Genomic DNA, 13973 nt, shown 5'->3' on the forward strand with positions numbered 1-13973 from the left:
TTCTTCTTCGTACCCACTAAACGTCAATCATTAGTTTCTATGGTATTGATTAGTATTAAAAATTGTTTAATTATCAAGCGATAATAATGTTATTTTATGCTTATGTTATATTTTATATTTGTGTTTATGTAATATATTAGGAATGATTAATTATGTTTTAAATATATCTAATTTTGTGTATTTTTGCGTGTTTATTAGGTAAAATATTAATTTCATATAATTCGAGACTCCAAATAGATAAACAAATGTCAAATTTAGATTTTGGAGGTTCGAAAACCTTAAGATGAGTCAAGATCGGCTTAAAATTAGGCTTATGTAAAATGAGTTGACTTAGCCAGTTGACCGAACACTGATTGGATGATAAAATAAGCTTACAATAGATATGAGCACATTAGATAGTTGGTAATTTTGACTAAATCTCAACCGTTCATGATTCAATGCCCAGGATTGTGCCACGTGGCAATGGTTGGTGAAGCAAGTTGTAGGATCCGAATCTTTGTATTTGGGTCGACCCGATCCACCCATTAACCCGCCAAATTTCAATCGTTCTTTGACCGAATCAGACGAGTCAAATTATGCCACGTGTGATGTTGACTTTTGAAGTTTGACCAGCTATTGGATCTTGATCTAGTGGTTATGAGGAGCGCATGCATAAAGCTTATGATGAATCGCAAAACACTGGATTATGAATTTATTTTTCTATAAATAGAGCCTCATTTTTATGTTTTTAATCATCTCTCTACATATCTCTTCTTCTCAATTTCTCTCCATCTACCTGTAATCTTGATTTTCAGGTGTGTTTTTAATATTTGGTATAATAATTTTTATAAATAAATTTAGTTTTATTTTCAATTTTAGTTGTTTTTATTATTTTTAATTATAATTAATTTAATTTAAATAATTCTTTTTATTTCAATTATGCTTAACTAAATAATAATAGTTAAGGTAAGGTGAAACTCTTAGGAAATAAATATGATTTAATCAAATTCTATTTTTAATTTTATAAATTAAATTATTTTCTATTTAATTTTATACATATTTTATATTTTGAAATTTTGATTTATTGTAGACAAACAAGGGAGTTTGACACAATAAATTCTTAATATATAAATATAAGGTATGGTAAAATGACATTTTGACTTATTGTAGACAAATCAAATTTTGGCACAATAAATACTTAATCCATCATAAAATTAAAGGGAAATAATAATAATTTATATAATTAATCTTTGGGGTAATAAATCTAAAAACAATGGCAAAAAGAATTTATTAAATTTTATTTACTACTAAGAGTGGATCCACAACCCTAATTAGTTCAATTTCATAATTTTATTTAAATTAAACTGCTTATATTCAAGTTTTATTTTTATTTTTAGATAAAATAAAATAAATAAATTAAATCTTTTCTCTAAGGATCGACCTCGGACTCATTGAGCTATAATATAATAAGATACTCTTATATTTGGGAGTTAAAAATTACTTTTAATTTATGTCAAATTTTTAGCGGCGTTGCCAAGGAAAAGTTTTTATTTTGCTTTATTTTTCCGATTTTGATTTTTCTTGTTTGTGTAAAGTTTCCTTTATATGCCTTTTCCTTTTCCCAAATTTTGTACGGGCCCCAAAACTGTTCAGAATCTTCACTTTCATCCCACATGGCTCAATTCTAAACTTCTAACAATTGCGGTGTAGCCATACACTTATAAATAATTTGCAATAAGATTCACAGATGAAATTTCTCAAAATAATCGGGCTTGGACTTGCATCTTGGACTTTTTTTTTAAAGATACTTACATCTTCGACCTATATAGACTTATTTGGACTTAATTTGGACCAAACAAACAAACTACTAACTTTTTTTTTAATTTCAGTTATTTAATTTTCAGTATTTATTTAATTTCGTATTTATTTATTTTTTTGCTTTATTTTATTTTGTTAATTTATTTGGTGGGTTCAACCACCAAAATTGTTATTTAATTTTCAGTTATTTTATTATTTCACATTTTATTTATTTATTTAATTTATTTGCTTTATTTTATATTATTCATTTATTTGGTGGGTTCAACCACCAAAATTGTTATTTAATTTCAGTTTTTTAATTTTGCATTTATTTTATGCTTTATTTTATATTTTTAATTTATATGGTGGGTTCAACTACCAAAATTGTTATTTAATTTTAATCTTAATTTTTGTACACTTTTATTATTTGCATATTTAATTTTCATTTTTTGGGTGCAATTTTCATTTAGTTTTTGTATTGCTAATTTGTTTAAATATTATCTTTGTGACATAACCATTGCATGAGACGTTGGTCACAAACTTCAAGTGACAGGTTAATTCGTAGATCTCAATCTCCACCACTAATCATGGACGAGAACCAAGATGAAAATTTTTTGGGCAAACCTAATCGTCAGATTGATCAGGAAGACAATCATTCTCAACATGGACGTGATCAAAATCAACCAAGAACCTTGAGGGACTACATGAATCCAACCAGAACCGGAGCACCATCGTGTATAGTATTTCCTCTAGAAGCATCTCGATTCAACTTCAAACCAAGTATTATCCAGCTTTTACCAACATTTCATGGTTTAGAATCTGAGATCCATACTTGCATCTAAAAGATTTTAAAGAAGTTTGTAATACATACATAGACCAAAATTGTCATATGAACATAAGAACTTGGAATAACATGTAAGAATGAATTTTGAAAAAGTTCTTTCCACCTCATAGAACCAATTCTTTTAAAAGACAAATCACTTATTTCACTCAAAAAAATGGAGAAACATTATGTTCATGCTATAATTTTGGTCTGTGTATGTATTACAAACTTCTTCAAATCTCTTAGATGCAAGTATGGATTCTCAGATTATAAACCATGAAATATTGGTAAAAGTTGGATAATACCTGATTTGAAGTTGAATCGAGATGCTTATGGAGGAAATATTATACACGACGGTGCTCTGGTTCTAGTTCGATTCATGTAGTCCTTAAAGGTTCTTGGTTGATTTTGATCACGTCCATGTTGAGAATGATTGTCTTCCTGATCAATCTAACGATTAGTTCGCCCAAAAAGTTTCCATCTTGGTTCTCGTCCATGATTGGTGGTGGAGATTGAGATCTACGAATTAACTTGCCACTTGAAGTTTGAGACCAACGCCTCATGCAATGGTTATGTCACAAAGATAATATTCAAACAAATTAGCAATACAAAAACTAAATGAAAATTGCACCAAAAAAATGAAAATTAAATATGCAACTAATAAAAGTGTACAAAAATTAAAAAATTAAAATTAAATAACAATTTTGGTGGTTGAACCCACCATATAAATTAAAAATATAAAATACGCATTAAAATAAATGCAAAATTAAAAAAAACTGAAATTAAATAAAGATTTTGGTGGTTGAACCCACCAAATAAATGAATAATATAAAATAAAGCAAAAAATAAAATAAATAAATAAAATGTGAAATAATAAAATAACTTAAAATTAAATAACAATTTTGGTGGTTGAACCCACCAAATAAATTAACAAAATAAAATAAAGCAAAAAAAACACTGAAAATTAAATAATTGAAATGAAAAAAAATTAAAAGTTAATAGTTAGTTTGTTTGGTCCAAATTAAGTCCAAATAAGTCTAAGATGTAAGTCCAAGCTTGATTATTGTGAGCAATTTCGTCTAGGGACCTTATGAAAAATTATTTATAATTTTATAGCCACACTGCAATTTCTAGAAGTTTAGAATTGAGCCATGTGGGATGAAAGTGAAGATTCTGAAAGGTTTTGGGGCCAGAACAAAATTTAGAGAAACGGAAAAGGGGTATAAAGGAAACTTTTCACAAACAAGAAAAATAGAAAATGGAAAAATAAAGCAAAATAAAAACTTTTCCCAAGTAATGACGCTAAAAATTTGACACAACTTAAAAGTAATTTTTAAACCCTAAGTATAAGAGTGTCTTGTTATATTATAATTCGGTGAGTCCAAGATCTATTCTCAGAGAAAAGATTTAATTTGTTTCTTTTTATTTTATCTAAAAATAAAAATAAAACTTGAATATAAACAACTTAATTTAAATGAAACTATGAAATTGAACTACTTAGGGTTGTGGATCCACTCTTAGCAGTAAAGAAAATTTAATAAATTCTTTTTGCCATTTTTTTAGATTTATTGCCCAAATATTAATTATATAAATTATTATTATTTTTTCTTTAATTTTATGATGGATTAAGTATTTATTGTGCCAAAATTTAATTTGTCTACAATAAGTCAAAATACCATTTTACCATACCTTATATTAAGATATTAACAATTTATTGTGCCAAACTCCCTTGTTTGTCTACAATAAATCAAAATATAAAATATGTATAAAATTAAATAGAAAATAATTTAATTTATAAAATTAAAAATAGAATTTAAGTAAATCATATTTATTTTCTAAGAGTTTCACCTTACCCTAACTATTATTATTTAGTTAAGCATAATTGAAATAAAAAGAATTATTAAAATTAAATTGCTTATAATTAAAAGTAATAAAAACAATTAAAATTGAAAATAAAACTAAATTTATTTATAAAAGTAATTATACAAATATTAAAAACACACTTGAAAATCAAGATTACAGGGAGATGGAGAGAAATTGAGAAGAAGAGAAATGTAGAGAGATGATTAAAAATATAAAAATGAGGCTCTATTTTTAGAAAAATAAATTCATAATCCAATGTTTTGGGGTCTATTATTGATGAAGAGTAGGAATCCATATTATACTAGGATTAGTTTCCTTATTAACTAAAGTTTAAGACTTTTAAATTCCTTTCTAATTTAGAATTTTGTTTCCCTTTCAATTTAGGATTTTGTTTTACTTCATGAATTAGGATAATTACTACTACTATAAATAGCTCCCTCTTGTAGCCTTTGAGAGAAAAGAATTTTGAGTTCAATAATATTTCAATTTTCAAATCTCTTTGTGAGTATTTGAATAGTTAATTCTCGGTATTCTGAATCAACGAGTCTTAACCCCTAAGTTCGCGGTATTCTTTTGAATCAACGTGAATTTAGTTGTTCTTTTATTCCGGTATTCTCTAAAATCAACGGAATATTTTGAACATTAAACTTCCGCTGCATCAGCTTGGTATCAGAGCCAAAACCTGGTATCACCAATCTAACTCCATCTACCACCAAACCTTTCCTTTTTCCCTTTTTGATTTTTTCCATTTAGCTTAAAAAAAAAAAAAAACCCCACTTTTTCAGACAAACCACCACCATCATCTTACCAACCCAAAATCTTTCAGATCCACCCACCCTTACTCGATTTCCGACCACCATCATCGGCAATCTAAAACGTTTTGCTTAATTACAGTTTCGGCCTAAAATTTTATTTACTTTCAGTTTAACCCCACTACCTTTTTAAACCCGAATTTGAAAAAATGCCTCCAAGAAAAGCTCGTGATGCTCATACTACAACTTACAATCAAGAAGATGTTTCGAAAGATGAATCCCTGGCTAGTATGACAGCCAGAATTGATATGTTAGCTGCACAAATGGCACGAATAGCAGAGTTACTTGACGAACGCCATCGTACTCCAGAACGTGAAGACAAATCAAGTGTAAGCTTTGCTAACCCATTCTCTGGGCGTCGACCTAGAACTGAGTCTACTGATGACAGAAGATGGGAATCTGGGTTGAGAATTGACATTCCCGAATTTCAAGGAAGTGGTCGACCTGAAGAATTATTAGACTGGATTAACGCCATTGAGGAAGTTTTCGAATACAAAGAAGTTCCTGAAAATAAACTAGTTTCGCTTGCTGCAACTCGATTTCGTGGAAGAGCAGCAGCTTGGTGGCAACAAACTAAGCTCACAAGGATTAGGCAAGGCAAAAAGAAGATTGATTCTTGGGAAAAGTTCAAGAAGCACTTGCGTGGAGCATTCTTGCCTCATAATTATGCCCAACTGTTATACCAACAGCTACAGAATTTAAGGCAAGGTAATCGATCAGTGGATGATTACACTACAGAATTTCATTGGTTGGTGGCCCGCAATGACTTGACAGAGACAGAAGAACAACAGGTTTCCCGCTACATTGGAGGCCTACGATCTCAATTTCAAGACCAATTAAATTTACTTGACCCATACTCTGTTTCAGAGGCACACCAACAAGCCTTGCAGTTGGAGAAGCAATTTAGTTGACGTACTAATGACTCAAGCTTTCGGGGTGCTCGAAGTGTTGTTCGTGATAATTCAAACCCAACTTCCCAATTTCGTAATTTCACTCCTCCAAATCCTCCAAATAAAACTAGTAAACCTAGTGAAATCGGTCAAAGCAGCAAAACTCAATCATCGGGTTCGGGATTACGCTGTTTTAATTGCGGAGAAAATGAGCACCGAATGAGAGAATGTAAAAAGGGAGGAAAATATGGTAAAGGCTTATTCGTAGGCACAGAGGAAAGTGAAGACTACCAGGAGGAAGAAACTGAAGAGTTCGCTGTAGAGCCAACTTTTGATAGTAGTGGTAGCGCTCAATCTGTTGAAGAACATGGTGATAGCGGGCCAATGTTGATCGTGAACCGCACATTCTTCACTCCTAAAGGTCAAGACAAAGACAAGTGGCTACGACAGAATATCTTTCAGACTACTTGCACAATCGGGGGTAAAGTATGTCGTATGGTCATAGACTCCGGCAGTTGCGAGAATGTCATTTCGGAAGAAGCCATAACAAAGCTAAATTTAAAGACAGAACCTCATCAAACTCCATACAAGCTCACATGGCTGAAGAAGGGAAATCAAGTGACAGTATCGAAACGTTGCTTAGCTTCCTTATCCATTGGTTCAATTAATAAAGACAAAATTTGGTGTGATGTTGTGGCTATGGATGCTTGCCATCTATTACTGGGTAGACCTTGGCAATATAATCGAAACGTAGTGCATGATGGGAAGAGAAACACCTACAGCTTTATGTTTAACAACACCAAGATCGTTCTCCTACCTAACAAAGAGTTTACTCTCCAGCAAGACTTGGGTAATTATTTGTTAGGAAAGAAGTAATTTATAGATGTTGTAGCAGAGACAAAGAGAGTCTACATTTTATTGGGAAAAGAGAGTAACGGTGATTTGAAGATTCCTGAAGCTGTGACACCTATTCTGGCGGAATTTCAAGATTTGTTCCCTAATGAGCTACCACAGGGTTTACCACCTCTTCGAGATATACAACACCAAATTGATTTGGTACCAGGTTCTACATTACCAAATCGACCTCATTATCGTATGAGTCCTACAGAACATGAGGAATTAAGGCGCCAAGTGGAAGAGTTACTAGAAAAGGGATTTATCCGTAAAAGTCTTAGTCCCTGTGCAGTCCCTGCTTTATTGACTCCAAAAAAATATGGTTCTTGGAGGATGTGCGTGGACAGTCGAGCTATCAATAAAATTACAGTTCGATATCGTTTTCCAATCCCTCGATTAGACGACTTGTTAGATCAACTCAGTGGAGCAACAATTTTTACCAAACTTGATTTGAAAAGTGGCTACCATCAAATTCGAATACGGCCTGGAGATGAATGGAAAACAGCTTTTAAAATTCGCGAAGGGTTATACGAGTGGTTGGTAATGCCGTTTGGCTTATCTAATGCTCCGAGTACTTTTATGCGACTCATGAATCAAGTTCTTCGCCCTTTCATTGGAAAGTTTGTGGTTGTTTACTTCGATGATATACATATATATAGCACCAGTCACGAGTTACATCTACAACATTTGAGAGAAGTGCTTTTAGCCTTAAGAGCAACAAGTTTATACACAGCAGTAAACAAGTGTATTTTCTTGACCGAGAAAGTATTATTTTTGGGATATGTGGTGTCGAAGGATGGTATATCTGTTGACCAATCAAAAGTGGATGCTATTCGAGATTGGCCTCAGCCAACTACTTTATCCGCCACCAGAAGTTTCCATGGATTGGCCTTTTTTTACAGGCGATTCATTCCTCATTTCAGTACTATTATCGCACCAATCACAAATTGCATGAAAGGAGGACAATTCTCTTGGACAGAGGCAGCTACTAAGGCATTCAAGATTATCAAAGAAAAGTTTATTACTGCCCCAGTGCTTGCCCTACCAGATTTTTCGCTCACTTTTGAGGTACATTGTGATGCTTCTAAGGTCGGCATTGGAGCTGTTCTTAGCCAACAGGGTAAGCCTATAGCTTATTTCAGTGAGAAGTTGAATGGAGCAAAGGCACACTACAGCACTTATGACGTGGAATTTTACGCAGTAGTCCAAGCGTTAAAACATTGGCGACATTATCTAATTCATAAAGACTTTGTTTTATACACTGACCATGCCGCGTTAAAGTATCTCAATAGTCAAGACAAGCTCTCTCACAGACATGCCACGTGGACAGCATTCCTTCAACAATTTACCTTTGTGGTGAAGCATACCTCTGGTGAATCCAACCGGGCAGCAGATGCACTTAGTCGACGAACTTCGTTATTGACACAGATGCATAATCAAGTTCTTGGATTTGACACATTTCGAGAGTTATATGCTTCTGATCCTTACTTTGCTCCTATATTAGAAGACGTTGTTGCAGGGTTTCGCTCAGATTATCATTTACATGACGAATTCCTTTTCAAGAGTAATCAGTTGTGTGTTCCTAACTCAAGTTTGAGATTGAAAATCATTTCAGAGTTACATAATGAAGGGCACATGGGTCGTGACAAAACTCTGGCTCTAATCGCCAACACTTATTTTTGGCCTACTATGAGGCGTGAAGTCTATCACTATGTTGAGACTTGTCGCATTTGTCAAGTTTCCAAGGGTGCAACAACTAATGCTGGGTTATATATGCCGCTGCCAATTCCAACACAACCTTGGGCTGACATTAGCATGGATTTTGTTTTGGGATTACCCCGCACTCAGAGGGGTATGGATTCAATATTTGTTGTTGTTGATCGATTCTCGAAAATAGCTCACTTCATTGTTTGCAAGAAGACTACAGACGCTTTGACTGTTGCTCGCCTATTCTTCAAGGAAGTCTATAGATTGCACGGTTTACCAAGTTCTATAGTATCTGACCGGGATACACGATTTCTTAGCCATTTTTGGAAGACATTATGGAAGTTGACTAACACTCGCCTGAATTTTAGTAGTGCTTACCACCCACAAACAGATGGTCAAACTGAAGTTGTCAACCGCTCTTTAGGAAACCATCTACGTAGTCTAGTTGGTGATAACTTGAAGATGTGGGATCAGAAGTTATATCAAGTCGAGTTTACTTATAACCGTGCAGTTAAGCGTAGTACTGGTTTAAGCCCTTTTCAGGTGAATTACGGATATAATCCACGAGCTCCTATTGACTTGGCTCCAGTTCCAGATTTAGTTCACAAAAGCGGTAAAGCAGAAGACTTTATTGAGCAGCTTCAGCAGATTCATGAAACTACGCAAGAGTCTTTGAAGCAGACGACCGAAGGTTATAAAAATTATGGCAGACAAAAAACGTCGAGCTTTAGAATTTCAAGTAGGAGATCTTGTTTGGGCTATCTTAACTAAAGATAGATTCTCAGTTGGTGAGTACAACAAGCTTTCTGCCAGGAAAATTGGCCCTTTGGAGATTATCGAGAAGATAAATCCTAATGCATACCGATTACAGCTTCCTAGTCATATCCGCACCGCAGATGTCTTTAATGTCAAGCATCTTATTCCTTACAGAGGTGATCATGATGAAGATGTTATTGCTGACAATCTGAATTCGAGGGCGAATTCTCTTCACCCTGGGGGGAATGATGAAGAGTAGGAATCCATATTATACTAGGATTAGTTTCCTTATTAACTAAAGTTTAAGACTTTTAAATTCCTTTCTAATTTAGAATTTTGTTTCCCTTTCAATTTAGGATTTTGTTTTACTTCATGAATTAGGATAATTACTACTACTATAAATAGCTCCCTCTTGTAGCCTTTGAGAGAAAAGAATTTTGAGTTCAATAATATTTCAATTTTCAAATCTCTTTGTGAGTATTTGAATAGTTAATTCTCGGTATTCTGAATCAACGAGTCTTAACCCCTAAGTTCGCGGTATTCTTTTGAATCAACGTGAATTTAGTTGTTCTTTTATTCCGGTATTCTCTAGAATCAACGGAATATTTTGAACATTAAACTTCCGCTGCATCAATCATAAGCTTCATGCATGCGCTCCTCACAACCATTAGATCAGGATCCAACAGCTGGTCAAACTTTAAAAGTCAACATCACATGTGGCATAATTTGACTCGTCTGATTTGGTCAAAGAACGGTTGAGATTTAGCATGTTAATGGGTGGATCGGGTCGACCTAAATACAACGATTCATATCCTGCAACTTGCTTCACCAACCATTGCCACGAGGCATAATCATGGCCATTGAATCATGAACGGTTGAGATTTAGTCAAAATTGCCAGCTATTCCACGTACTCATATCTATTGTAAGCTCATTTTATCATCCAATCAATGTTTGGTCAACAGAAAAAGTCAATTCTTTTTACACAAGCCCAATTTTAAGCCAATCTTGACTCATCTTAAGGTTTTTAGACCTCCGGAATCCAAATTTGACATCCGTTTATCTGTTTGGAGCTTCGAATTATGTGAAATTAATATTTTACCTAATAAACACACAAAAATACACAAAATTAGATATATTTACAACATAATTAATAATTCATAATATATTACATAAATACAAATATAACATATAACATTAGCATAAAATAACATTATTATCGCTTGATAATTAAACAATTTTTAATACTAATCACATCCCCCAACCAGCTTATTGCTAGCCCTTTAGCAATTAAAGCGTTATATTAAATTAAGATTTATAAAATTCACATGCAAGTTAATAGTTGTTCATCTATCTTCTAAACTACCAAATAAATAAACTCTCCTAAATTTCTTTACCTCTTTGGTGTTCACTCATTATCTAGAATATTATCAAACCTTCTTTTGTGCTTAAGTAATTAACACAATACTTATGGAGCTTTATTAAAAGAAAAACAACATTTTTGTTCCAAAATTCATTAGAAATTCTATCTTTAGGCAGTAGATTATTCACACATGTAAATTAAAAATATTAAATTTTTAACCCATGTAGCGAGCTTTAAGCCAGTGACTCCCAGACCAGTTGGCCTTAGGGCACTAGGTTTTGAAATACCTCTACGGACTTAATTACTCAGGTTTCTTATAAGCAAACAATATATCTATTACCCATGTAGCGAGCTTTAGGCCAGTGACTCACAGACTAATTGACCTTAGGACACTAGGTGTTGAAACACCCCTATAGACTTAATTGCTCGAGTTCTAGATATAGCAAAATTAAAAACATTCATTTTTTTTTTGTTTTTACAATATGCAATTTCTACTACCTTAGATATTATCCCTAATAAATCAAAAGAACTAACTATGCCAAAATTTTAACTTACAACCCACTAGTATGTGTCATAGTGTATGTGTGAAGAATGATTCAACAATACATGTTAAATGAGTAAATAATTAAATGACTTAATAACCAATTGGAGAGTTCACAAATTTGAGTAATTCAAAGAAAAGGGAACAAAAACAAATTTCTATGAATTTCAAAATAAAAATATAATACAACAGGACTATTAGGATGCGTCTCAAAAGTGGTGACTCTTTACACAGCCATCCTAGACACAAAAAAAATTAGATTTTTTTAAAAGAAAAGAGAAAAACGAATACACATATTTAAAAACACACGTCAACTATCCCCACCCCTAACCTAATCTAAACATTATCATTTTATAATTTTACCGATATGCATAAAAAATAATAAAAGAGAAAAATAATAATGATAAAAGAAGAAGAAAATGAGATCTCACCTAAAATCGATGCAGAAGCTTAAAAACAGATAACAAAGAATAAGAAAAATTTATTTAAAAAAAAATAAAACTCTAAGATTAAGAAGATGCGTTTCTAGAGGTATTGCACTCTTCATATGCAGCCATCTAGGACTCAAATTTAGTCCAAAGTTAGTCTTCACATAATTTTTTTTTGTAAAATTATTATCATGACTAAGACATTCCACAATTATCAATTGTTCCCTCCCCCCCAAATTCAAAGAGACTTTGTCCTCAATGTTTTAAAAGGAAAGATGAAGAGTTTAGAAGACATCACATGACCATTGCAGGGAGATGGAGAGAAATTGAGAAGAAAAGAGATGTAGAGAGCTTGAAGGTAAAAAATTCTTTTTGCTATTTTTTTGAAGTCATAACTAAATTGTACTAAAACAATTTACATATGAGTGTCTTAGACTTGATTTAATTAGAAAATAAATTAATTTTCTTATTATGTGACGAAAATAATGAAAAAATAATGAGGAGCACATGCATGAAGATTATGATGGACCGCAAAATACTGGATTATGAATTTATTTTTCTATTATTACTATTCGAATGATTATTACTATTCGACTCAAATACAAAGATCAACCCCCAACTTGAAACAATTTTGATTCTCATTATTTTTGTCACCAAGATCATTATAGTTTTTATGATATATTATGTGAACTCTGCAAATCGCTTTCACAGTTAGTTAAACGGCATTATGGTCTCTATTATAAGTTGAAACAATTTTCTGGCCATGTCCTTCGGCTTTGTCATTTGTCAATTGCTAATCTGCTTTCCTTTTTTCTACAAATTACGGTGAGAGAAATTCCTAATTTCCTATCCTTATGCTGAAAATTGGGTGCACAAGTTAGATGCCACTGAGCTACGAGGCCTCTTGCCGTCAACTACTAATCTCATGATTTTCATATTATTTATAGAATTACACTCCAACGTTTAACAAAAATGATAATCTCATGATACAAAATACTCGTATACATAACATATTGTTATTTTAAAACTCATAGAATTAATATGTTGATTTTTACTATCAAAAGTTATTTGATGAACATCAATACGTCGATAACATCTTCATTTTCAAAATCTTTTTGCTTGTTATGTTGTTACGTTCAAAGCATTGTTTTTTTTTTTTCTATAATTTAACTTGCATACTTTGACGTGAAAGTAATTTGATTGTCGAAGATATATAAATTCATAACCATCCCAAGGGCCTATTGAGGAGACACAACTTTAATTTTAATTTTTTTGGGTTTTAAACAAACAATGAAAGACTTGTTCATTTTTTTTCTCCGTACTTTCAGGGAGTCAAGGCATTGTACAAAAAATGAACATCCAAAAGATGAACTGTTCACACAAATTCAAAAGAAAATAAGAAAGCGATTGTTGAGTCAACACTCGTAATCTCGGTTGGGGATTGGTGAAAAATTAGTGGGCAATTGAAGCAATGCATGTGTGATAAATAAAATCACAAGTTAATTAATTAAAATTCACAAAGTAAAGTCAAACAATATGCGGTCATCAATTCGTGCGTTCTTGATGAGTTTATTAAGTAATAGAAAGGTAAAAACCTCGAATCATCCAATAGGATTGAGACGCGTGTCAATTCACGGCCGCCGGCCGGAATCCAGTGCGGGGACGTGTAAGTCCGCTTTTTGTGGCGGGAAAGAAGATCCCTCTCGCGTGTAGGCGATAGTCAAGCAAGCAAATGTGGGGCAAATGGGCATGGTTTTATATAATTAACATTGTTATTAATTAGTAAAAGGGCATCTCTAGGCATTTTAATCTTTAAGTTACAGTTAAGGATCGTGAGTGATGCTTAATCAACTTTGTCAATATATCAAGCTCTACTTGTCTTTTCTAATTTATCTCTTATATAACAAATTCTTATAAAAAAATAATTTATCAATTATAAAAAAATAAGATAAAATATTTTAATGAATGTTGTTGATAATAAAAAGTGTTTAAATCGTAATTTTTGTGAATGTAGCACTTTCCGATAAAGTTATTTCTTAAAGATCACTCTCAGTATAACACTTTTTTTTATGTTGCTTTAATTAATAACCTTGAAGAGTCACTCAAACAGACGATCAACCAA

Source organism: Citrus clementina, unplaced genomic scaffold (assembly GCF_000493195.1).
Source record: "Citrus clementina cultivar Clemenules unplaced genomic scaffold, Citrus_clementina_v1.0 scaffold_1, whole genome shotgun sequence".
In the NCBI taxonomy this organism is placed as follows: domain Eukaryota; kingdom Viridiplantae; phylum Streptophyta; class Magnoliopsida; order Sapindales; family Rutaceae; genus Citrus; species Citrus x clementina.